The sequence below is a fragment of the Lepidochelys olivacea genome (genome assembly GCF_965140295.1).
Source record: "Lepidochelys olivacea isolate rLepOli2 genome assembly, chromosome: 10".
NCBI lineage: Eukaryota > Metazoa > Chordata > Testudines > Cheloniidae > Lepidochelys > Lepidochelys olivacea.
The window spans coordinates 45,312,252-45,339,530 of NC_140420.1; the positions used below are offsets into that span (position 1 = coordinate 45,312,252).

Consider the following 27,279-nt stretch of genomic DNA (forward strand, 5'->3'; position numbering starts at 1 on the left):
AATCATAGGCACAGAAAAGCTTCCATGTGAAAAGAGATTAAGGTAGATGTCTCTGAGCAGAATAGAGCTACAAATAAAGACATACAAAATGAATGTCATAGAAAAGGCAGATCCACATTTTCTATTTACCCTCTTTCAGAACAAGGGTCCAATCAATGAAATGGAAAGGCAGCAAATTTAAAACTGCTAAAACATTTTTTTTCCCTGTGGAACTGTTTGCCACAGAACACCAAGGGCAAGGGTTTAGCAGAATTCAAAAAAGGACTGATATTTTTAATGTTAAAAAATATGAGTAGTGATAAGAAAAATTCTGAACATGCAGAATTTTTGAATATTCATAAACCCTTCTGTTTCAGGCAACATCTAAATAATCAGGTTTAAGACTAGGCTTGCTTTATGGGTAAATTATTCCATAACTGCCTACTGCAAGTTTACCATACACCTTCCTCTGGACTAGCCATTGTCACAGACAGGATACTGGAGTGCAGGAGCACTGTTCTGATCTAGTACGGCAATTCTTATGTTCCTTCTGGACCAGATCCGAGCCTACTTCCAGAAAAGGGAGCCATGAGATAAGACACAAGAAGGCCCTGTTCACCCACTATAGCAGCACTCCAGTATTTGGTGCCCTGCCACCACTTCCCCCGTCTCACACACAATCCCCCCTCATAGGGATAATGTCAGACAGACAGACATGCAGACCCTCTGATGAAGTAATTCAGCCTCCGATCAAGAGAATGGCACCCCCTACTGTTTCCCATCTACAGTTGGGCTAGCAGTGTCCCCAGGACACCCTAGTCCTAAGAGAAGTAGTTGCCATTCCTCTAATTCCAGTGACAGCACTGGAGGTGCTGGGGGGAGGGATAGCTCAGTGGTTTGAGCATTGGCCTGCTAAACCCAGGGTTGTGAGTTCAATCCTTGAGGGGGCCATTTAGGGATCTGGGGCAAAAATTGGGGATTGGTCCTGCTTTAATCAGGGGGTTGGACTAGATGACCTCCTGAGGTCCCTTCCAACCCTGATATTCTGTGATTCTGAGGTGTCCAACGGCATAATCAGGAACGCGTTGTTGCTTATGCTTTCATTTGATTCACATTTGTGAAATTCTCAGAATATAGAGACTAGAATTTTTTTATTTTTTTAAACCATGAAACCAGAGACTGCGAGAGTTGGTTGCACTGATTCAGGAAAGATTCCTAACTCAAAGCAAGTTATTTTTCAAAACCTGCATCCTAGTAAGCAGGTGCTTAAAATTGAACTGGTTTATCTAGGTTATGCAGGAAGCGGTCAATAGACAAAGAGATACAGACAATTCTAACCAAGCAGTTTTAACAGGTTCCATCATCTTCCAACTCCAGATCTCTTCAAGTCTCTCTAGACTTCTCATGATGGTTTTGCATTCCAAAAGCCTGTGTTAGTTTGCAATTAGCTTAGTTCTGCTGAAAAATTTCTGTCAGTACAACCAACATAAGGAAGTTACCTTTACAATATTTCTTGCACAAGAAAAGAAACTGTGTGCAATACAGCAGACAATGTTATATACTGTTTAGCTTGTACTGTTCAAAGAGTCACATAAAGAGAGCCTGTTTAGCTGGCCAGGAGTATTGCTCTCTGCTTGGGTGTCTGGCCTGTTTAGGAACAAAAATTTATAGTGAAGGTCTTCCCTTAAGAGACTTGTAAAATGCGATCTTTGTCTCACATGAGATGGCATGTCACAAGGTAGTGTTCCCTTGTCCAGATTTCTTTTTCAAAACTTGGACAACACATGTACCTTTCACAATCTCGTCTTCCGTCTAGGCCAAGGAATTTTGGTATCCAAGTTTCCAATGCTGAACATTTGAAATGGAGCTTTCTACAGCCACTTATAGGCTTTTAAGAGACAAGGTTGTACAATTGCTTCAATATACCATAAATACTATGCTAACAGCCTTCAAATAGGTAAGGAAGCGAAGACATCCTCAAACCTTCATGCCAAGTCAATGTAATGTTTTTACCTGAGCTTCCTTAGAAATAGAAACAGACTTCTAACTTGCTCTTTAACAGGTATGTGCCCATCCTCTCATCCACACTCATACCAATACCCAAAATGCTATAACTCAATGTCTTGATATCAGTACTGCAGCCAAGCCCTTCATAATCCAGGCCTTAAGTACTTAAATGATAGGCCTTTCACCCATGTATTGGATCAGTCAGCCAGGGTATATCTAATTCTTGATCCAAGTGCAAGACTTTCTTGGTCAAAGATCCTCTGCCATGGAACTTTTCCCAGAAGGAGTCCATACATGATCCTTTTATAGAAGGATACAAGTTCCATGTGTTATGACAAACTTACCCTTGATTTTTTTTGCTCATCTCTGCACCACCATCCATGCTCCTCATCGTTCTCTCATTTCAGGTATTAGTAGAGCCCTGAAAATCTGCAGATATCCACAGACCATGTCTGTGAATCGGATGTGGATAAAAATTTTGTATCCACACAGGGCTCCAGACATTAGCTCTCCCCTTCCTCCCTAAAACACACCAAAAATATGGACCAGATCCTTTTCAGCTAGTGGGGTGTTGACTGAAAGACTCTCTCATTTGCCCTTGTGACAGATTCTTTGGTTCTGGATGTCTGTTTAAACTAGGTTTTTTTCATTTTACTTTTAAAGGTTCTGTTTTAATGTTTATCGTATGGTGCTTAGAACTCTGACTGGTCCCTCAGATCTTAAGTAAACAAACTCTTTCAGGAACAAATTTGAGTCACGCTTTGCCGACAGGATATTTTTGGCAGCTTACAGGGAGAACTGTTAATCAAGAAAAAAAAATACAGTCAAAGCAACCCAATGAGCATTAGAGCAACACAGCAGGATATTTGAATATCTAGCTACACTGAAGAGAAACTGACTGCCAGATTACTTCAGTTCCCCTTCCCCAGTGACACTTGCCAAAACTCCCTAGCATCTTGTGTTCATTTCAGATTGCTTGTGATGGAAAGGAAAGAACAGAGAGCAAACAAAAATATAAAATTTTGCAAGTCACATACCTCGGCCTTTTGAATAATTGCCCAGGCAATTAGCCCATATCAGTTAGATTGCAGTAGCAGGTAATAGATGTAGGTAGGCACACACACTAGCCTGTTCCATTATGAACTCCTGGGTTTATAATTTGCAAATCAAAAATTCTAACCTGCAACTTTCTAAATGTGGGGTCAGCAAGGAAATTTTTTTGTATTAGTTTCTGCTGCCTATAAAAAGGAAGTTCAAGATGCTTTGATTTCTAGTAAAAAATAGTTTTTGCAGGCACTTACATTTTTAAGCTAAAGACAAATAGCAATCCAGTGTTACTCAGCTCTGATGTGAGAATTTGCAGAACTACGTCTAGCTGATTTTTAACATCAATATCAAAGTTCAGAATTTTCCAAGCAACACAGATTGAGCCATTAAGATATGTTCATGCCCACAGCTTTCTGCAACCCACCGACAGCAACTGGGAGCTTAGAAAACAAATAGGGCTTGTCTACACCACAGATGTTAGTGGCACAGCTACGGTGCTGCAGCTGTACTAGTGTAGCACCACAGTGAAGACACTTGCTACAGCAATGTCGGGAGGGTTAAACTGAATGATTTCAGCACTCACCTGGGATATGGGATACCTGGGTTCAATTCCCTCCTCTGCCTGAGGAAAAGAAGGGCTTCTCAAGCAAGTGTGCTCTAGCTACTAAGCTATAGGATATTCTGATCTGGGGCTCCCTCAGTCTCTACTGGCGAAGCTGTTCCACTATGGATAAATAATGAAAAAAAAGTCACTAGAGCAGAGGGACTGGACCCTGGGTTTCCCATCTCCCAGCTGGGTGCCCTTATCCCCTAGGCCACAGAGTCACACTCTGGATCTATGCCTAATTAAATTATCCACAGTTGAATAGTGTCAATAGGAGAGACTGACAGAGCCACACAATAAAAAAATCACACTGTTCATTAGATGAAGAGGATTGGAGAGCTCCTTCCTTTAATGCTTTGTGTGTGGCACCTACAGGGGTCTGAACATGCGAGACCGCTTTCTTATACCTCCTTTGTTCCTCCTCAGAAATAGAGACATTTCAGATTGAAACAACAAGAAGTCCGGTGGTAACTTAAGGTGCCACCAGACTCCTTGTTGTTTTTGTGGATACAGACTAACACGGCTACCCCCTGATATTTCAGACTGACAGTCCACCTAGAAAGGGAGGACCTTGTGGTTTCTCAGGGTGAGCATGCTGCTTGTAGGATTGGAGGGTTGGGCTGGAGTGGGTCCAGGAAGGGATTTCCCATGGTCCCATGCTTTACTCAAGAGAGATTTTTGGACTTAGGCTGATTCCATGCCACAGGCACCAGGCTCCACCCTTGGAGGTCCAAAGGAAGTCTTTGGTCCACTTACTGCACTGGTAGACAGAGCTCGCAAAATGTAGACAAAAATGCAAAATCAGAGCTCAAGTTCTCATAGTAAAAAAGAAATAGAAAGACATACAGCTTGGAGTTCTCCAATGGGGAACCTTTCAGGGTTCATAACAAAACTTAGCATTGAAGTTGGCTCTCAAGGTGCTGCATCTCAGTATCCAGGACAGCTCCGTGACCAAGAGGGATACATCCTCCTTCAGCTAGCTTCAGAACATTAAGCATGTCATCCTGCTTTAGGAAACACTACTACTGACACTATCAGTTCATGGTTTTGCTGTTGTCTCCATCAGAGGCAATACGTAGGATGGCATTCCCCGTCAGGGAAAATATTCTAGCAACTCCAGTCTCACCACCAAATGTGATGTTATTGAATGGACAGCTGTAAGAGTGAAGGACCTGACTCTTAACAGCATCTATAAGTTTCCATCTGCCAACTGGCCAACTCCAGTCCTATCCACCTCCTCAGGACCTTCAGTCTATTGTGGCAACTTTAATTCACACCATTCCCACTGGGGATACCATGAGGATAATCTGGATGGAGTAAGGCTAGAGAGTCAGGTGTCAACAGTCAACCTGTAACTTCAACATGTTCCTAAGTAGCCACCTGCTTTCCATAGGAGAAGAACCTGAGGTCCATCTTCTGCTGACCTTGTGTCTTTTTTTGTTTTCAATTAAAACAGCTGGAAAACTACCTTCAGTGGGTCAGTGTAAATTCCAACTACAAGTGGCCTCCAAAAACATAGAATGTGTTTCCAACTCGTGGATAATGACTCAGAGCCAGATATTTGGAACTACATAGGTGCAATCTACCAAGCTTTCTGGGATGAAGTCCTTGCCACTGCTAAGAAATCTACACATCAGATTGTCAACAATTCATTCCTGGGTGGTCTTTTCATGCAACCAGACTACATTGGGAATTTAAGTCCGCCAAGAACAACCAGGTGGTTTGACAAAAAGATCTTTTTCACCTTCTAGCTCAAACCAGGCAGGCAATGGCCAAAGGCTGAGTTCCTAATCAAGACAAAGCTTTCAGTCATGCAGTTAATTGGTCGTTGCTGCAGCAAAGGTAGTACCATTGACTCTGGCCATTGGGCCACACTGCCCTGCCGCAAAGGATACTCCCATTGACTCAGGCCATACTGTCCAGCACCAAAGGGCAGCTGCATTGTCTCCGACCATTGGGCCACGCTGCCCTAGGAGCCAGGGCTGTTGTGGCAACTTGGGAGACTAGGCCACTTGGCCACCCAAGCTCTATTTTAATTCCCCCACAACCCAACATGCCTGATGGAGGGTACCTACCCTGCGACGGGGATGCATCAAGGAAGACTACACCAGGCTAGAGACAGACACTTAAAGAAAGAGGTTCAGGTGATCTTCAGTGCGATTCTAACTAGAGGACAGCGAAAGTGAGACAAGATTAAGATGATCAACAGATGGGTCAGGCAATGGAATTCACCGGAGATGCTTATGTAATCTCCATGCCTGATTCTAATACTGAGTTAAAGGAAAACTACTAAAAGAAACTCTAGCAATGGAGAACAACAACAACAAGGAGAATGGACAATAAGAGGAAAGATAGTGCCAATATCACTGACAACAGTGGCAGTAAAATGACTACCTAATCGGGGAAGAATCTGGGTGAAGCCAAGCAGAATCAACTACAATGTCTATGCACCAACGTAAGAAGCCTGGGTAACAAATGGAGGAACTTGAACTACTGGTGCAGGAAGTAAAACCAGATATTACAGGGATAATGGAAACACAATACAACAGTAATCAGCACTGGAATACAGGTATTGAAGGGTATGTGCTGTTCAGGAAAGACAAAGGTAAAGGTGATGGGGTACCACTGTATATGAATGGCAAGATAGACTGACTACAGAATTTAGAAGTAACGGAATCAATAAAACAAAAGCTGTTCAAAATCACTTTGGGGAAGAAAGGTAAGAAAGTCTCCACTACAATAGTGCTGGGGGTCTGTAAACAGACCCCCATGATCCAATTTGGATATGGACAGAGACCTAACGTTTTTAAATGAAATACGTATTACCAGGAATTGTGTGATTAGTTTCTCAGATATAGAATGGAGGACAAATGCTAGTAATAAAGTTAGGGCCCAGATATTCCTGGTTGTGATAGTCAACAGATTTCTTAACCAAACAGTTAATGAACCAACAAGATATGATGCCATTTTAGAGTTAGTACTGGTAAGTAGCAAGGGCCTCATGCAAGGGCCTCATACAAGAGCTAGTTGTAGGGGACAGCCTTGGTTAGAGTGATCATGAATTAACTGAGTTTAAACAAAATGGAAGGATAAATAAAAAGGTCTGAAGCTAGGGTCCTTGATTTCTAAAGGGCAACATTTAAAAAATTAAGGGAATGAGATTGGAAAGTAGACTGAATTGAGGAACTCAAGGATCTGAATATGGAGGCAGCTTGGAATTAGTTTCTGCAACTTTGACTTAAAGTATCTGAAGCCTGCAGGTGGTGGTGGCGGGGGAGAGGATGGGTGTGCACACAGGGGAAGAGAGAGAAATGCAGGGAAGGATTGCAGATCAAAATATCTCAGACAGGTTATTAAGAAAAATCAGAAAGCATACAAAGGAACGGATGATTCTACCTCTTGGAGGTCACAAAGCGTAGGGGAAAAGTGAAAACTGCCAAAAGACAAACAGCATCAGATCTTGGAAAAGAAATTAAAGCAATAAAAAGTTCTTTAGCCATAAATAAAAAGAAAACAAGGAAAGAAGCGGGACTGCTAAGCACTGAGGATGGGATGGAGATTCAAGATAATCCAGGCATGGCCCAACACCTAAATGAATGCTTTCCCTCAGTTTTTAATAAGAGTAATGAAGAGCTTGGGGGCAGTGGCAGGGTGAGTAATGGGAACAAAGATATGGAAGTACAAATTACTACTTCCAAGGTGGAAGCCAAACACAAACATCTTAATGGGACCAAATCGGGAGGTCCAGATAATCTCCATCCAACAACGTTAAGAACTTGCAGCCAAATAGAAAGGATTTTTAATGACTCCACAAACTCAGGATCATACCCGATGTCTGGAGAATTCACACCATTTTTAAGAAAGGAAAATAAATGATCCAGAAAATACAGGCCCATTAGTTGACCTTACTTGTCTTGGAACAAAGTTTGAAAGAGCGAATAACTGAAGACTGAGGTAAAATGTTAATTGGGATAAAATACAACATGGTTTTATGAAAGAGTTCGTGCCACACCAACCTGAACTCTTTGAGAAGGTAACTGATTTTCTAGGCAAAGAAAATGCGGAGATCTAATCTAGCTGCATTTCAGTAAAGCATTTGATAAATTCCTATGTGGGACAACATTAGTTAAATTGGAAAAAGATGGGGATTAATACAAGGATTGAAAGGCGGGTAAGGAACTGGTTAGAGGGGAAACTACAATGAGTTATGCGGAAAGGTGAAGTGTCAGACTGAAGGGAGGTTACTAGCGTAGTTCAAGGACTGGTCTTGGGACGAATTTTACTTAAGATTTTCATTAAATGACCTTAGCACAAAAATTGGAAGTATGCTAATAAAAATCTGCAGATGACAAATTTGGGAAGTACTGACAATATAGTGGACTGGAAGGTCATAGATTTGGATGACCTTGAAAACTGGAGTAATAGAAATGGGAAGAAATTTAATAGTGCAGTCATGCATTTAGGGACTAATAAGAGTTTTTGCTATAATTTGGGGAATATATCAGTTGAAAACTACAGAGGAGGAAAAAGACCTGGGTGTATTGGTTGATCACAGGATGGTTTTGAGCCACACATGTGATGCAGCCCTATAAAAGACCAACGCAGTCACTGGATACATCAGGCACGCTATTTCCAGTAGAGACAGGGAAGCATTAGTACCATTATACAAAGCACTGGTGGAACCTCATCTGAAATACCGTGTGCAACTCTGGTCTCCCATATTTGAGGAGGATTAAATTCAAACCGGAACAGGTGCAGAGAAGGGCTGCTAGGTTGATAAGAGGAATGGCGATCCTACCTTATATGAAAGGAGGCTTAAGGACCTTGGCTTGTTTAGCCTAACAAAATGAAGGGAGAATTGATTGATTTATAGAGTGCAGAGGCATAAACATGAAGGAGGGGCTGGGGAGCTGCTCTACAGCAAGTCATCACTGTGAGCATGGGAAGATGTCCTGGATTTTTGATATAGTGCTTCAACGTACACTTCCCCCACTTAGGGTGGGGGGTGGAAGCTGCCACTTGGGCTGGACCCAGAGCCACTGCCTATGCCAGGCAGGATTTTGCTGCTGAGATGCTGTCACTACTTCCAGGGAAGGGGGCCTCAGGAAACCCTGCCCCAGCCTGACCACTTGAGATGGGCCTGAATCGCCACAGACCAGGCACAGATTTCTACACAGGACTCAACCAGGAAGGGAGATGCCACAGATAGTATCTCAATTTTCTCTACCATGCTGCACTCCAAATGGTTGAGCAGGGGGCATGCCTGGCTGCATGTGATGGCTTACTCACACCAAAGTGGCAGGCACTTCAGTATAAGAGGCAAAATGAGATCTTGTACAGAAAGAACATGTGCTATGTACTATGAATTGCCTGTTTCACTGAGAAACAGTGTCCCCTTTGTTCTCTAAAATGTATCTTTTAAAATACTACCCCCTCCCCTTTTTCTCCTCCTGCAGCAGGTGAAAATGTTTCAATGAGGCCCCTATCTACTCCATCGCAGAGACTGGTCCAGATTAGAAGGTGGAAAAAACGAACTCGGGACGACATGTTTGCCAAGCTCATGCAGTCCTCCCACACTGATAGGGCCCAGTTGAATGTGTGCAGGAAAACAACTGCGGAGTCGTATAAAGTGTTACATGAATACGATGAGAGGAGGGACATGACCGATGAGAGCAGGCAGGATGCTATGGTCAAGCTCATGGGGGAGCAAACTGACATGCTCTGCTGTATGGTGGATCTAATGCGGGAAAGGCAGCAAGACCACAGACTGCCGCTGCAGCCCCTGTATAACCGCCCTCCCTCCTCCCCAAGTTCCATAGCCTCCTCACCCAGACGCCCAAGAACACGGGGGGAGGCTACGGGGACCCACACAGTCAACCCCAGAGGATTGCACAAGCAGCAGAAAGCTGGCATATCCTAAATTTTGATTTGGTTTCTGGACTTGTCCTTCCCTCCTCCTCCATCCCCCTAACCCAATACCCCCCCATCCCCTGTCTAGCTTCCGATTTCTCTCAATGTTTTGGGCAACAAGTAATAAAGAACGGTTTTTAAACAATTGTGACTTTATTTCCTTTTATTATATATATATTATACATATATTTATTATATATATATGGGGCGGGTAACTTTAAGAGAAACAAACAACTCACACCATACCCTGGCCAGTCATGAAATTGGCTTTCAAAGCTTCTCTGATGTGCAGCGCGCCCTGCTGCGCTCTTGTAAGCGCCATGTTGTCTGGCTGTGTGAAACTGGCCACCAGGCGAGTTGCCTCAACCTGCCACCCCGCCATAAACGTCTCCCCCTTACTCTCACAGATATTGTGGAGCACACAACAAGCAGCAATTACAATTGGAATATTGGTTGTGCTGAGATCTAACAGAGTCAGTAAATTGCACCAGCACGCTTTCAAACATCCAAACGCACATTCTACCACCATTCTGCACTTGCTCAGCCGACAGTTGAACTGCTCCTTACTACTGTCCTGGATGCCTGTGTACAGCTTCATGAGCCATGGCATTAAGGGGTAGGCTGGGTCCTCAAGGATAACTATAGGCATTTCAACATCCCCAACAGTAATTTTCTGGGTCTCGGAAGTAAGTTCCTTCCTGCAGCTGTTCAAACAGACCAGAGTTCCTGAAGATGCGAGCATCATGCACCTTTCCCGGCCATCCCAAATTGATGTTGGTGAAACATCCCTGGTGATCCACCAGTGCTTGCAGCACCATGGAAAAGTACCCCTGGCGGTTTATGTACTGGCCACCCTGGTGTTCCGGGGCCAAGATAGGGATATGCAGTCCATCTATCACCCTGCCGCAGTTAGGGAACCCCAGTGCATTAAAGCCATCCAATGGTCTGCACATTTCCCAAAGTCACTACCCTTGATAGCAGCTCGTCAATGATTGTGTTGGCTACTTGCAGCACAGCAGCCCCCACAGTAGATTTCCCCACTCCAAACTGATTCCCGACTGACTGGTAGCTGTCGGGCATTGCAAACTTTCACAGGGCTATGGCCACTCGCTTCTCAACTGTGAGGGCTGCTCTCATTTTGGTGTCTTTGTGACTTGCTGTCCTCTGCCCTGAAGCACAAAGTTCCATGAAAGTGGCCCTACGCATATGAAAGTTTCTCAGCCACTGGGAAATCATCCCATACCTGCAACACTATGCGGTCCCACCAGTCTGTGCTTTCTTCCCGGGCCCAGAATCGGCATTCCAAGGCATGAACCTGGCCCAACAGCATCATGATCTCCCAATCGCCACATGCCGTGCCTTCTGTGTCTATGTCCTCATCAATATAGTAATCGCGCTGTCGGCACTTCCTCACCCAGTTTTGCAGGTACTGCACATACTGCTGGATAATGCACGAGGTATTTACAATGGCCAAAACTGCAGTGGAGATCTGATTGGGCTCCATGGCTATGGCGCCTGCACAGATAATCTTGGAAAAAGGGTGTGAAACATAGGAGAGCAGAGTGGCAGCCGAAGCTGTGCTGTTTGGTTCACGGTAGCCAAACAACGGCTGAAAATGGTTGTCTTCTGTGGCTTTCATGGAGGTGGGAGCCCAGGACAGACAATATGGAGAAGCTCGGAAGCGTGGCAATAACCAGAGAGCAGAGTTGGCGGCGGAAGCTGTGCTGCTCAGTTCACCATGGCTGAGCAGAGCTGAGCTGGAGAGGTGGATTCACAGTAGCAGGAGAGCAGCGGTGCACCGTCTGCACAAAGCAGTATGGCGTCTGCACACCAAAAAGGCACGAAACAATTGTCCGCCGTAGTTTTCTGACGACACACACCCAGAAACACCAGCAAGAATGTTTTTGCCCCATCATGCACTTGGAGCTTAACCCAGAATTCAAATGAGCAGCGGGGACTCCAGGATAGCTACCCACAGTGCACCGCTCCAACATTCGATGCTAGCCTTGGTACTGTGGACGCAATCCGCTGAATTCTGCGCTTTAGTGGGGACACAAGACCAAATGTATAAAATAGCTTCCGAAAATTCGAATAGAATAATTTCTAAATAATTTCGTACTATAGATGTACCCTCACAGACATAGGTGTGTGTGTCACCTCCCTGTCTAAATGGATTGAAGAGTCATCAAGGAACAGTTGAAACCAATCCAGATCAACAAGGGGCTCAGAGACACAATCAAGTTCTAGGTGACTCACAGATTTGGCTGCCTTTCAGTAGGGGAGCTGAGAAAAGACCACTCCTCAAGATGCCAGGCCCCTCTGCCTGTTGCCTTCTGGAGTTAAGCTCGGAGCTTTCTCACCTGGGAACTGACTAACTAAGGAGGTCTCTCACACACACACACGGAGAGGGACTGAAAATAGACTTTCACTACAGCGTGGCTGTGGCCTGACCAGACTGGACTATACATTAACCTTCATTCCTCTATTCTGACCTAAAAATCTTTCCGATTGTGTGCACAGGTGACTAATAAATGATTAATCTGGTTTTGAACAGGCTGCCTGTGCCACTGTAAATACCAACTGGGAACACTGTGCCCTGAAGGGGTACTGCACAAGACTCCTGCAGGAGTCTGGCCTGGCTGGATTTGCTGGAGGGAGGGAGAGAGAGAGAGATCACTAGTGCCGAAGGCCCAGTCTGGGAGACCATAGGCCTGTCCCAACAGAACTGTGTGGGTCCTTGGGGCGCAGCCCACCAAAGGAGTCAGTCCCAAGAGATTTGTTATAGTCTGGGCATAGCCAGACCCTGTGACTGCATTGCCGATAGTGGGCATCCTGACAAGTGGGCTACTCAAGTTAACAGCGCACAAAGAAAAGGAGTACTTGTGGCACCTTAGAGACTAACCAATTTATTTGAGCATGAGCTTTCATGAGCTACAGCTCACTTCATCAGATGCATGCCGTGGAAACTGCAGTAGACATTATATACACAGAGACCATGAAACAATACCCCCTCCCACCCCACTGTCCTGCTGGTAATAGCTTGGGAATGATAATCAAGGTGGGAAATGACCATCAAGGTGGGAAATGACCCACCTTGATCATCATACACATTGTGAAGAGAAAAGGAGTACTTGTGGCACCTTAGAGACTAACCAATTTATTTGAGCACGAGCTTTCGTGAGCTACAGCTCACTTCATCTGATGAAGTGAGCTGTAGCTCACGAAAGCTCGTGCTCAAATAAATTGGTTAGTCTCTAAGGTGCCACAAGTACTCCTTTTCTTTTTGCGAATACAGACTAACACGGCTGTTACTCTGAAACCTGTCATTGTGAAGAGAGTGGTCACTTTGGATGGGCTATTACCAGCAGGAGAGTGAGTTTGTGGGGGGGGGGGGGGGCGGAGGGTGAGAAAACCTGGATTTGTGCTGGAAATGGCCCAACTTGATGATCACTTTAGATAAGCTATTACCAGCAGGACAGTGGGGTGGGAAGGGGTATTGTTTCATGGTCTCTGTGTGTATATAATGTCTACTGCAGTTTCCACGGTATGCATCCGATGAAGTGAGCTGTAGCTCACGAAAGCTCACGCTCAAATAAATTGGTTAGTCTCTAAGGTGCCACAAGTACTCCTTTCTTTTTGCAAAGACAGACTAACACGGCTGTTACTCTGAAGCGCACAAAGAGAGTGTCCCAAAAGAAACTGTTCTCTAGAAGATTCCACAACTCAAAGGAAGGAGTCAATCCCACAAGTAGGAATACACAAAGACTTGAAAATTTATTTAAATGAACTATACTTTTAACTCCATTTTAAGGCAGTGTATGGGAATCCTCTACAGAGCTCAGTCTGTGGAATGTCAAGTTTAGAAGACCAGGTGGGATACAGCTACAACACTGCATATAAGTTTAGAAGAGGCAGTGATAAGATATTTAGTTTCTAGATTAACAGAACCAGAACTTAGTACATCCTTTCATATGGATTTTATTTTTTAAATTGGCTCTCCGTCAAGCCTTGAATTAACAGTATGCATCTCAAATTAGTCTGCACTTTCAGTATGCAGTCATTTCACACCCCTTTTGGTTGTGTGAACAGTGACATATTTAAGTAGCATTTTATCATTTCCTGTGTTAAATGGTAGCATCCAAGTTTTCACTTTCATGAAGACAACACTTTAGTTGCTCTTCTGTGCATTGCAATAATCTGTTATAATCAGACAGCAAGACTTTCTTCCATTAGGCCACATCAATAGTATATTGTACTGTACACCATAATTAAGGCTACCAGAAAGTTTCAGTTACAACCCACCATGTTCAGGTTTAGATACAAAACTGTTTTCAACCTAGCTTTCCTACAATAAGTACTTCCCAAATGCAAACAGAAAACCTTTGATGATATTCAAGCATTTTACTCTGTTAGCTCAGAAGAAAGAAGATTAAAAAGCTACACAAAATGAAGTACTTGAGACACTCCTCCCACAGTAGAGGGGGCTATGTGAAGGGAGAGAGAATCATGTTTACATAACTTAAGTTATACTTCTAAGCTGGAGTTTCCCATGCTTGGTCTTGGAATAAAGCTACTTTAAAAATACACACACAGAGATGGATCCTGAACTTTGAAAGCTGGCATGTAAGAAAGACTTATTCTGAATACGTCCACAGTCAAGTCTGAAAACTGATCAGATAGTAAGGTTAGAAGCCATTGACCCAAAAAAAAAAAAAATTATTCATGGGCATCCTTAGTGAGCATCTAATGTTTACAAGACAGTCCACTAACTAATCCCTTCAGCATAAAGAATATTCCTCTGACAGGCCCAAGAATGCGACTGGAACAGCCTCCATGAGAAAAATTATAAATCTATGATCTAAGCATAATTCTCCTTCTCCCAACAACAGTCTATGTTAGAGCAGAGAAAACTGTAGATATGTAGAATGGTTACCACTTGGTTTTAGGATGTTCCCAAACGTTAGCGTGCTCTAACTCTTAAATTTATCTCAAGAGGTTTAGTTTCTACCTTTTTCCATTGCCAAGATCCAGCTCTCACAGTATAAACAGGTGCACTGTTGCCCTGCTATGTCTTTAAAATTGAAAATTAACAGCAAGAACTACATTAAGGCAACATTATATGCTTGTTCAGATAAGAACTAGGAAATAAACAATTTCTACAGGATTTACACATTGCACAGCTATATAATTTATGCTATACCTTTATATAAATTAAGGCACATTTTAAAGAAACACAGGAACAGAAAACATTTATGAACATCTTGGCAAAGGTAGTGTTGCTGCAGAACTTTAACCTTGACTTGAACTTGAAATACAGACATTATGAAAAAGCAGTTAAAAAGCCATTTCAGGTACTATACCTGCCCCTGTGTTTCCCCCTCAATTTCCAGGTTTCACAAATCACACTCTTATTTTAAGGAGCTCCTCATCCATACTTGCTTTGCAAAACACCCACATAAACAGGAAGAACAGAAAATGAATCTATCACAGAGTACTGTTAACAAGTACCAAGTAAACAAACTGGAAAAAAAAATTCCCCTCTAAATTTTTCAGCTGTACACATCCTACCATGTTACAAAACAGACTATTAGTGAGAAAGTTTTCAAGCATAAAGGCAATTCTTAGGTTTCAGAGTAGCTGTAGCTCACAAAAGCTTATGCTCAAATAAATTGGTTAGTCTCTAAGGTGCCACAAGTACTCATTTTCTTTTTGCGAATTTAGGTTGCCAGTTTTCCCTTAAAATAAAAGATTCAGGAAATACAGAGGTTAAATGAGACTACTACCTAGCACAAAACTAAGGTCTTTGCCTTGTATGTTGATAGTTCAGAGATAAAATCACGTCCCTGCTTTGTCAGAGGACATGATAATTTGTGAGAGGCATCACTGTCTAGTGGACAGATCACATGCCCGGGGACTCAGGAGACCAGGGTTCTATTGCCAGCTCTGCCCAGTAGCCTACTGTGTGACCTTGGACAAGTCACTTTCCATCTTATAGAAGGGGAAACTGAGGCACAGAGGAGTGTAATAATACTAACCACCTCTATAAAGTCTTTGAGAACCTACTTATGAAAAGCAAATTTAACTGAACTACCCCCCGTGCATTGCACACATTCTGCACAGACGTTAAAGATAAAGCAGTTTCACCTGATGGCAAACCAATCTCTGGAAGATATTTGAAAAGCAAATTCATACAATACCTGAACATTAATGCCTCTGTTTTAAAAGATTTCCAGCAATGTTTTATCTAAAAAATTCTCTTTGACGACAGGGCTCTCCATAGCTATAAAACTCTTTTTGACCTGGATTTCATATGAGGAAGCAGTAAAACTTCTGGATTCACAGACTCCTCTTCTCACAATGAAGCTTGTATTTATTAGTCTTGTCCAACTATCATTCCAGTTAACCTTGTGCAGCTCCTACTGTACAATAATGCACTCTCTCTTCAATGAAGATTTTAATCAATATAGTCAGATTTGTGACCCACAGGTGAACTCCACCAGCGAACAATGTTTACTTAATCTTTTTTACTGAACCAGATATTGTAGCTCCTATAAGTGATAAAGATATGAATTTGACAAAAGCAAGCAATTTAAATCCATAAGCAGTCACTGTTACATGACAAATGTGGTTTTCTACACAAACATGAAGTGAGCAAATTGATATTAAACCAGATACATCTTAACTGTGTATAATGAATGGTATTAAAGGATGGCACTATGTAAAATGGGCTACCAAGAGGTTTCAAAGTATGTTTTTGCTGCAGCCTGAATTGATTAACCTGGTCTCAGCTCTAGGCCAAAACTGTACGTTTGTAAACTAGAATAAAGCAATAGTTTTGTAGAAAGAATACTCTACAGCTTTCATGAAAGTCTCAGACAAGTGAATTTACATAATTACTGTATCAAGATTTACATAATACAGACAAGTTATTAGGAAGCATAAGGAACAGGACAGAAAACAGAAATATTTTAATGCCATTTATTAAATCAATGATGTGGCCTCATCTAGAATATTGAGTGCAGTACTGGGTCATCCCATCTCAAAAGAAATTACAAAATTAAAAAGGGTCAGAAAAGGGCAACACGAATTATCAGGAGCATGGAAAAACTCATATGAAGAAAAACTAGGGAGATAGTGATTTTTTACCTTAAAGGAAACAAGGAACAGAAAGGATATAAAATTATGAGTGGTATAGCAAAGATGAGAGGGGGAGAGCAGAAGCGGCCCACTTACAACACAAGCAGCAAGGGGACAGTCAATGAAATTAAAAGATAGATTCAAAGCCAATAAAATGAAACTTTATCTGCACATCATAAACTGATGAACTAATTTTAACTAAAATTGGATTACCCACATAATCCACAGTGATTCTATTAGGTTACAATCCAAAAGAGGTTACTGACTCAGGGAAGAACCAATTAATAACAGTTAACACTAGCACGTATGTGTCAAAGCTCATTTTCATAAAAGGACTGATCTCCCAACCTTAGTGGCATTAAGAAATAAGGTATGGGGAAACAATTGTACTGGGAAAAGTGACAGATAACCACATATAGATAAAGCTACCATATTTGGAGATCGAACAAAATAAATATGCAAACATGAAGTTGAGTCAATCAAACATAAATGGGTCTTTTAAAGGTGACCTACCAGGCAATAAGCAAAAGCAGAGCAATGCAGATGATTCCCATACAAAGACACATTTAGCAGATGACAGGTTTCAGAGAAGCAACCGTGTTAGTTTGTATCTGCAAAAAGAAAAGGAGTACTTGAGGCACCTTCCACTGAATGCATCCAATGAAGTGAGCTGTAGCTCACAAAAGCTTATGCTCAAATAAATTTGTTCGTCTGTAAAGTACTCCCTTTCATTTAGCAGATGGTTATCACTTACATTATTTGTAGAGGGAAAGCTTCAAGGAGGTCTGTCATAAATATAAAGGGAAGGGTAACCACCTTCTGTACACAGTGCTATAAAATCCCTCCTCGCCAGAGGCAACATCCTGTTACCTGTAAAGGGTTAAGAAGCTCAGCTAACCTGGCTGGCACTTGACCCAAAGGACCAATAAGGGTACAAGATACTTTCAAATCTTGGGGTGGGAGAATAGGCTTTTGTTTGTGCTCTTTGTTTACGTGTTAGTTCTCTCTTGAAACTGAAAGAGGCCAGACAAAAATCTATCTTCTTCAACCCATCCAAGTCTCCAATATTGCAACCAGTATAGGTAAGCCAGGCAAGGCGGATTAGTTTATTTTTTGTTTTATGTAAATTTTCCCTGTGTTAAGAGGGAGGTTTATTCCTGTTTTCGCTAACTTTAAGGTTTTGCCAAAGGGGGAGATCCTCTGTGTTTTAAATCTAAATACCCTGCAGAGTATTTTCCATCCTGATTTTACAGAGGTGATTCTTTTACCTTTTCTTTAATTAAAGTTCTTCTTTTAAAAACCTAATTAATTTTTCATTGTTCTTAAGATCCAAGGGTTTAGGTCTGTGTTCACCTGTACAAATTGGTAAGGATTATTATCAAGCCTTCTCCAGGAAAGGGAGCGTAGGGCTTGGTGGGGTGGCAAGTGGTCTCTTTCCCTGTTCTTTGTTTAAAACGTTTGGTGGTGGCAGCATACTGTTCAAGGTCAAGGCAAAGTTTGTACCTTGGGAAAGTTTTTAATCTAAGCTGGTAAAAATAAGCTTAGGGGGTCTTTCATGCAGGTCCCCACATCTGTACCCTAGAGTTCAGAGCGGGGAAGGAACCCGGACAAGGTCTAATAGATAGATATAATCATAAGGTAGCTTCTTCAGGAGAAGGTGGAATAACTATTTAAATTGGGACAGTGTGTGCTGCAGACTATAGACTACACCTTCCAAATTGTATTCATGCTGTTTCTCTCTAGAGAAGAGAGAAGGCCTTCCTAATTCTTAGCAGGTTAAATAAGACTGAATTAGTAGGCAACTTATATAAAACAATTGTCATAGTTACAGATGAGATTTATTTTATTTGTGTGAAAATGTGAATTGGGTTAATGTTAATAAGATGAGCAAATATAATAATTTAAATTTACACTTAATTCATATGCTTATAACAATAGCAAAAAGTTTAATAAAATAAATTATGTAACTCACTACCACATGATGTCACAGTGGCCAAAAATTAAATAAAATTCAAAAAGTGACTGGATAGTCTTGTTAGCAATATAAATATCCACAGCTATAAAATGTACTAGCATTAACTATTCTAAAACGTAGTAATCCTAATGCTTCATGATTTAAGCCAATCTCTACAGAAAATTAGGAGACATAAAATGGAAGACTGGTTACTCCACATCTACAGGATCCCATATGACAATTCCTATGTTCCTATAATGGTCAGATAACTGAATGAAAAGAATTAAAGAAACAATCAAGCTAATCACCACCTTTCAGCTGTAACTGTGAGTCCTTCCACAAAAAAAGGGAACAGTCCTGAATTACACTGTTTAGGAGGTCATACTTCATCTTTGACTGCTGCAGCTGAAATAACTTTGATAGTTCTTTAACCCATACATTTTTAGAAAAATAATTTTGCCCATTCTTTAAAAAACACTTTGGTGGGAGAGGTACAGCATGGCACATATGCCGTCTGAGACCTCCACAGGGCCAACATTTTTCCTGTTTCAGACTTGAACAGACTCTGGTATCATGTGGGATTCAATCTGTAAACCTTTCAATGATGGCACAGCAGCTTCTTAAAGTACATGGAGCCTGGTACTTCACACTGGATGGAAATCGGCTGATAAAACAGGTGTACATAATTTATAGAAGCATGTAAGCTCTCTGTTAAAAAGCATCTCTTCTACTACAAAAGTGAGGGACAGAGGAATCTATACTGGGGAATCTACAGCAAGTCAGCAACAGACTTGTGTGTACATGCCAAATATGACAGTTTACATCCAGCAGATGAATAAGTCACCAGCCTGACACAAAAATAAAGCCAGAATCTAGAACCCACTATTCGCTGAAGTTCAGAGAGAACAAGGTCAATATATTTACATTTCTTCATCAACTTTTTGCTAGAGAGATACAAGAATAGTCTTTTGACAGCCATATAACATCTTTCATCTTGAAGGATTCAATGATTTACTGATTTAGTTTCACCAGTGGTAGAAACATTAGCAGTGCTGGCATACCCAAGGTTTCCATGCAGCATTTCTAACACTGTTATTTAGACAAATTCTGAGTGGGATTAGATGTCATGTTAACTCCAGCAATCAGACGATACTTCTCCACGCTAAACTAGCCACTGTTGCTAGCACCAGAGAAGCCACACTGTGTAAGTGGGACTGGAAAATGTTTGACAAAAAACTAGTGTGGATACAGCCATTAGCTATACATAGCTATTTTCCAAGCTTAGCTTTACAAATTTGAATTTAAAATATAATTCTTTATCTGTTTTATTAAAATAGTCTTGAAAATCTGTGTCCCTTGAATGGTATACAAGTTTAAACTCTTCCGTGGCTATTTTTCCTACACAAGAACTTTTCACTAATATTTCCCCTGTGAACCTTCAGTTCAGCTCTGACACAGGCAGGGCTCCAAATGGCCAAGGATGTTATAGATACACATCATTACTACCACCACCTGACCTGAAAGCATCAACATTGGAAATTTGTGCTAAGACTTCCTAGTATAGGCAAAGCTTTAGCTACTGATGCAACTAGTAAAAAGCAAGGTTTTCTCTATGGCTTTTGTTGGCTTACAACCCATAGAAAGTTAGCTTACCTTAAGAAACACAAAGAATCTTTTGGCTATGTTATCATGCTTCCTGTGGGAAAGGGCTTCTAACCTTTTATAATGGTTTCAGAATGTGTACATACAGTTTACTCTTTTCCTAAAATCATTAGCTGCATCCTTTACTTCAGCTTGGCAAATATCTTATCAATGATGTACTGAAAATATGGCAACTAAACAGAAATAAATGCACAATGGGTAGATTCTGTTTGCTTGTGACTGAAAATCATGGTAAATATCTAATTTACCAAAGAGGAAGGGACAAATGTTGAAGGGGCTGTAGGAGTAAGGAAGACTGCACATGTGGTGATCACACACAATGATTAAGACATACTGTGATAAAAATCAAGTCTGAGATCCAGGCTATGACAAACAGTAATTTACAAAGACTCTAAGGGAGTCTCTAAGGCAAGGCCACTCTTATGTGGTCTGAAGAGTGGCAAAGGTGGCAAATTTTACAAGCTGTTAATGTATGCTTAAAAGCATTTCATCCTATTGCTTCCTTATATTCAACTTTCTTAAACTAGACTCCCCTCTTCTAAGAGCTATGGAGCAAGTTCCCCTCAGATAAAAAAGGTGGTCTGTCTCTCTCCAGGACAGCGTTATTTGGTTTTCATTTTATCAATGTAATACATTTTAAATAAAGTCAAAATGCTACAGGAAAATTTAATACCAGGACAACCCAAAGCTTTGACACTGCATCAAAATGTACAACCGCATGAATATAATTTTGTCTGCAAGTAATTAGACATATGCAGTGATGTTGTAGCCATGTTGGTCCCTGAAGAGCTTTGTGCAAGCTCAAAAGCTTGTCTTTCTCACCAACAAAAGGTGGTCTAATAAAATATACTCACGCACCCTCTCTCTCTAGTAATTAGAGCTGCACTTGATACAAACACTTTACTATCTCTTGGACTAAAATATACTACAATGAACTGATTTCCTATATTATATTCTAATAAAAGGTTAGAAATAAAGTTGTGTTACTAAAGTGGGGGTAAATTTTAAGCCTATATTTGAATCAGAGTTAAGCTTTCAAACCAAGCACTCTTATCTCATTCACACAAGTATTAAGAAGAGTTTTTACTCTTCTAATCTTAAGATATTAATTTTTTATTCAGATCCATGCTAAATCAACAAATACCATCTGATGCGCATGTCACTATTTTTAACTGTAGCATCTTTTGCAATAATTTCAGGCATTCCACTTGTATAGTGCCACATGTGTCACACACACTTCTAGTATTAAAATCATAAGATCAACATATCTAATACAAAACCCACCACATCATGTAAACTCCTCTTAGTGGGATGGTAAATCTCCAACAGGTAAAGATGCCTTTTGACAAACCTTTTAATTCAGGAGACTGTGGTCTTGTGGACAGAGCAGCTGGACTGGGTGTCCAGGCAGCCAGGTTCTACTCCTGATTCTCATCTACTGTGTAACCTTGGGCAAATCGCTGTTTTTCTTTCTGATCCCACCCTTTGTCATCTTGTCTATTTAGACCATAGGCTCTTCAGTGCAAAGACTGTCTTTGCATCTGTACACAGTATAATACAATGGGTCCCTAATTTAATTTGCAGCCTCTAAGTAAGTAATAAAGGATCACTGCAAATTATGTACTCAACTATCCAGGATTAAAGAAGGAACAAACAATCCATTGAGAAAGTCTGCAGGAGAGAGAACAGCTCAACTACCAAGAGAAGTAACTTGTTTCCCAGTTCTGAATACTCATTAGTGGGGAACCATTTGGACTCCTAAGCCTGTTTATGAGGCTCCTTCAAAGAAGCCATCTTGCAGTTGAATTTATGTTAAAATAATTTAACCTGTAGTAGCCTAAAAATGAAGGCTAATAACCCAGCAATTTTAAGACCTACTCACAACAGACTGCCAAGACTGGCCAAATGAAGCATACCCAGGATCTGCCAACCACCACGGCTACATCAACATGGAACTTCTGAATATTCCCACGGTTGGTGAAGCTAGCGATGGTATGACAACTCATGAAAACATCACACCATCATTTTTACAACTGTCATTTTTACAATGATCTGAGCAGATCTAGGCAGCCTGCTCCTGGTGCATTAACTAACAATCATACACCAGTACTCCCACCTCATTGTTAGCCCAGGCACTTTGTCCAGAAGCAGCTGTATCAACAAAGCTTACAAGAGACTTTGTCGTCTCCATGGTATAGGAAGCCCACATGCCTGCCCAACAAGGTAGAGCTCCAGACCTCCAGGTACAAGCAGAGCCCCCCAGCTTCCCAACACGTCTGGCCCACGGAAATTTGGGAGCCCCAGGGTACGAGCAGCTTAAGGATGCGGAGGAGGAAGGTCAGGTACGTGTTACAAGGCAGCCCATAAAAGCCTGCTGCTCCTGCAGCCGTCCCCGAAGACAAATGTGCCCGATTAACCGGAGCTCGGGCGCACACGGTGGAAAGAGCCCCCCAGCCACAACGACGGGAAGTGCCACCCCGGGCCCCCCTCCACTCGCCCTGCCGAAAACCCCTGCCCGACAGACCGGGGAGCGCCCGACCGCCCCAAGGCCGTAGGAGCAGCCTGCAGCCGAGCCCGGCCTCGCTGGGTGGATAGAGGGACGGACAAACAGCCAGACCCCCCGGAGCCACCGGTCCCGCTCCCCAGCCACAACCCCCCACTGAGGGTCCGGCCCCGCTACGCCTGGAGTACCTAGCGCCGGCAGCTGCTCCGCTCCTCCCCGGCCCGGCGGGCTGGGGCCCCGGGCGCTGCTCTCCCTGCGCCCCCGCCGGCGGCTCCGCCTTCGGCGCCCGGCCGCTTCCCCTTTGCTCTCACTAAGGGGAGGGGCCGAACCGGAAACGACCCCCGGAGGACACGCCCCTGAGCGAGTGGCGCCCTATGGGAGAAACCCGAGCGCGGTGGCTCGGCCGCCACACAACCACTTCCGGGGCACCGCGCCGCCGGACACTCCCTAACAACCGCGTTCCGTTACTATGCGGAAGTGCAGCCGCTCAACTGCTGGATTTCATTCGTGACCCTTGTCCAGGGTGAGGGGAGACACCGGTACCCCGCGGGATGGGGGTGGGGGCTCGGTACCCCGCGGGATGGGGGAGGGGACACGGTACCCCGCGGGATGGGGGAGGGGACACGGTGCCCCGCGAGATGGGGGGAAGGGTAAGACACTGTTATTGCTGCAGAGACCCGATACCTTGCTGGGCAGACGAGAACACCGCCATTATCGCCGGAAAGCACCGGTGCTATGGTAGGGAACAATGCTGCCCCAGGGCGCCTGCAGCCTCGTCCGCGCTGCAGTAGCCCAGTCCAGCAAGGGGTGCAGCCCTTGGTGCTGTTCTGACAAGCCTAAGGGTGGGTAAGAAGGACATTCCAGTGGTGAAGGCATTAGTGTAGGACCAGGAGACCTCCGTTCAACTCTCTGTTCTGTCACAAATTCACTTAATGCCCTTGGGTGAGTGGCTTGGTGTCTCTGTGCCTTCTCTGTACATTGGTATAATGGTACCCCCCTCATGGGGATGCTGAGAGGATCAGTGCGATATAGAGTTTGAGGTACTCTGATGCTACCCTAAAAATAGGTGTTTTCTCACAATGTACACTACCATGTTGAAAAATCCAAGGGCATGGCTACACTTGCAGATGTAGAGCGCTTTGAGTTAAACCAGCCTTGGTAGAGCACAGTAGGGAAAGTGCTGCAATCTGTCCACCCTGACAGCGCACTTGCGTGGCCACATTAGCAGCTCTTGCAAGGGCCACAGAGAGAAGTGCATTGTGGGCAGCTATCCTAGCATGCAAATGACTGCAACGTGCTTTTCAAATGGGGGGTGGAGTGTGACAGGGAGTGTGTTGTGTGTATGTGGGGGGAGAGAGACTGGGTTTTTGGGGGGCTGAGAGCATGTCAGCATGCTGTCTTTTAAGTTCAGACAGCAGCAGACCCCTCCTCCCCCCTGCCCCTCTCTCTCTCTCTCACACACAGCATTCTACATTATTGGTTGTTTTGTCTTGGAGCTGATAAGCAGCCGCCTGTCAGAAACAGAGCTTTCAAAGGGCATATCTGCATTCCTGCAGCGATTCCAAAACAATGAGAAGAGTGGCCACTTGACTTAAGGGGATTATGGGACATTTCCGGAGGCTGATCAGAGCACAGTAATGCAACACCTCATTCACACTAATGCCCGGGTGTTTCAGCCAAGGTGCAACAAGCATTAATCTTCTCGCCAAGGTGGAGTACCAGGAGCGTTCTAGCCATGGAGTCAGAGCGCTCTGTGTGCCTTGCCAGTGTGGACGGGTAGTGAGCTAGGGCGCCTGGGGCTGCTTTAATGCACTCTAACTCGCAAGTGTAACCAAGCCCCTAGACTAGAAAAGACTAATTGTAGTTTTAGCTGGATGTAGCTACTCAAACTGATCTTGCCCTGTCCACACTAGGATTTTACTGATGTACTGTCTGCATTCCACTTTGGGTCCACCGCCCACCAGGGATAGCAGTTGGCAGCTCCTCCATGCACAAGCATGTACCTGGCACTGTTCACAGAATCCACTGACACCTGTCCCTTCTGCTGCAAGAGGAAGACTCTAGTGCACGCCTACGTAGAGTGCACCAGACTGCAGCCCCTCTTCCAGTTCCTTCAGAACCTCTTATTGAGGTTCTGGCTTCTCTTTTCCCCTCATTTGTTCCTCCTGGCACATCTTATCCACAGCCTCGTGTTGGGATGGTGCCAAATTTTTGTGGCCATACTGAATGAATGGTGTGAGAACATGGCTTGACATGACTGAACTGCGAAAGAGTATTCTGGGAGCAGAATCTTTCTCTTAGCATCAGACAGATGCCAGAGGTGAAACTGACTGGCTCCATGCTGTGTGTATGATTAATACTGATCTTTGAGTCAGCAAATATGTCCACTTGAAAGCAAACAACACGTGTAGAACATCTTGAGTAGAGCATAAGCTGACCGGGACATATTGACCCTGTTGCAGGACATGACGCAGGGGGTTGAAGTGAATGATTGATAAAGAAGTGAATGTGGGGTGATTTTCAGTTGGTACCACTCTGCAGTTTCCTCCTAAAGTATTAATTAGGTAAAAATTAGTAACCACATACCCACTGGGCATGCTTTTAAGACGTGACTCCTTTGAGGAAAAAGAGTATAAAAATCAAGCAAATTAAATTACTCTTGGGATTCCTTAATTAACGTTTAAAGAAGCAAGGCTGCTAAACAGAGTAGCCAAAACTCTGCTCCGTGGGTTCAAGTAGGACTGTGAACCAGAGGGGTCTCCAGGCAACCGAGGCCTTGCTTAGGGCAAATCCAAGACATACCAGAGGGCTGAGAAGAACAGACAGAGAAGAAGCTGTCTATAAAACTGGTAACCACCTTCTCTGTTTCCCAAGCAGAAACTGTGTGAGGCTAGTGCAGGGCCTGTTTGTGTATGTCTGTGAAAGAAAGACTTGTTAAGGGGAATGTATAGCTCTTAATGTCTAACATAAGAGTTATGTGCTTGATATAACCCTTTACGCTTGTGTAATTCCTTCTCAATAAACTGCTGTGAATTGAAGATAATTACTGTGGACCTTTTTCACTGGTATGACAGTAATCTACTCCATCGGGAGCTGGTAAAGATCCATTTCAGGGGTTGTAGCGCCCCCTGGTGTCAACATTTGATAGCAGAGGACAGTTTACTGTCTTGTCTAATATGTCTACACTTCGAAATTAGGTCAATTTTATAGAAGTAGATCTTTAGAAATCAATTTTATACAGTCGATTGTCTATGTCCCCACTAAGCTCATTAAGTCAGTGGAGTACGTCCTCAATACCGTGGCTAGCATCGACTCACAGAGCGGTGCACTGTGGGTAGCTATCCCACAGTTCCCACAGTCTCCGCTGCCCATTGGAATTCTGGGTTAAGCTCCCAATGCCTGATGAGGCAAAAACATTGTTGCTGGTGGTTTTGGGTACATGTCGTCAGTCTCCCCTCCCTCCCTCTGTGAAAGCAATGGCAGACAATCTTTTCGTGCCTTTTTTCCTGGGTTACCCTTGCAGACGCCATAGCACGGCAAGCATGGAACCCGCTGCTGTTGTGAGCATTGTAAACACCTCGCACATTAGCTTGCAGTATGAACCTGGCTAAGACGCCAGCACAACAACAATTGTGAGGAGGACATGGACACAGACGTTCCTGAAAGCACAGGCTATGGCAATTGGGACATCATGGTGGCAGTGGGGCTGGTTGATACAGTGGAACGCTGATGTTGGGCCCAGCAAACAAGCACAGACTGGTGGGACCGCATAGTGTTGCAGGTATGGAATGATTCACAGTGGCTGCGAAACTTTCGCGTGTGTAAGACCACTTTCATGGAACTTTGTAAGTTGCTTTCCCCCGCCATGAAGCACAGGAATACCAAGATGAGAGCTGCTCTGACAGTTGAGAAGCAAGTAGCAATAGCCCTGTGGAAGCTTGCAATGCCTGGCTGTTGCCGGTCAGCCAGGAATCAATTTGGAGTGGCAAATCTACTGTGGGGGCTGCTGTGATCCAAGTAGCCAATGCAATCACTGATGTTCTGTTATCAAGGGTAGTGACTCTGGGAAATCTGCAGGTCGTAATGGATGGCTTTGCTGCAATGGGGTTCCCTAACTGTAGTGGGGCGATACACGGAACGCATATCCCTAACTTGGCACCGGACCGCCTTGCCAACCAGTACGTAAACTGCAAGGGGTACTTCTCAATGGTGCTGCAAGCACTGGTGGATCACAAGAGACGTTTCACCGACATCAACATGGGATGGCTGGGAAAGGTGCATGACGCTCACATCTTTAGGAACTCTGGGCTGTTCAGGCAGCTGCAAGAAGTGACTTACTTCCCAGAACAGAAAATTACCATTGGGGATGTTGAAATGCCAATAGTTATCCTTGGGGACCCAGCCTACCCCTTGCTCCCATGGCTCATGAAGCCATACACAGGCACCCTGGACAGTGGTAAGGAGCAGTTCAACTCT

General features: G+C 43.4%; 1 protein-coding gene across 4 annotated transcripts in view; it reads right to left on the reverse strand.

The window, feature by feature from the left end:
• Positions 1 to 23,102, reverse strand: part of CSNK1G1 (casein kinase 1 gamma 1) — a 260,942-nt gene extending 237,840 nt beyond the window's left edge. For all 4 annotated transcript variants that reach the window (XM_084640922.1, XM_084640920.1, XM_084640919.1 and 1 more), the window contains exon 1: positions 22,992 to 23,102. The gene's annotated coding sequence lies outside the window, so the exon portion shown is untranslated. The remainder of the gene's footprint in view (positions 1 to 22,991) is intronic.
• Positions 23,103 to 27,279: the final 4,177 nt, after the last annotated feature.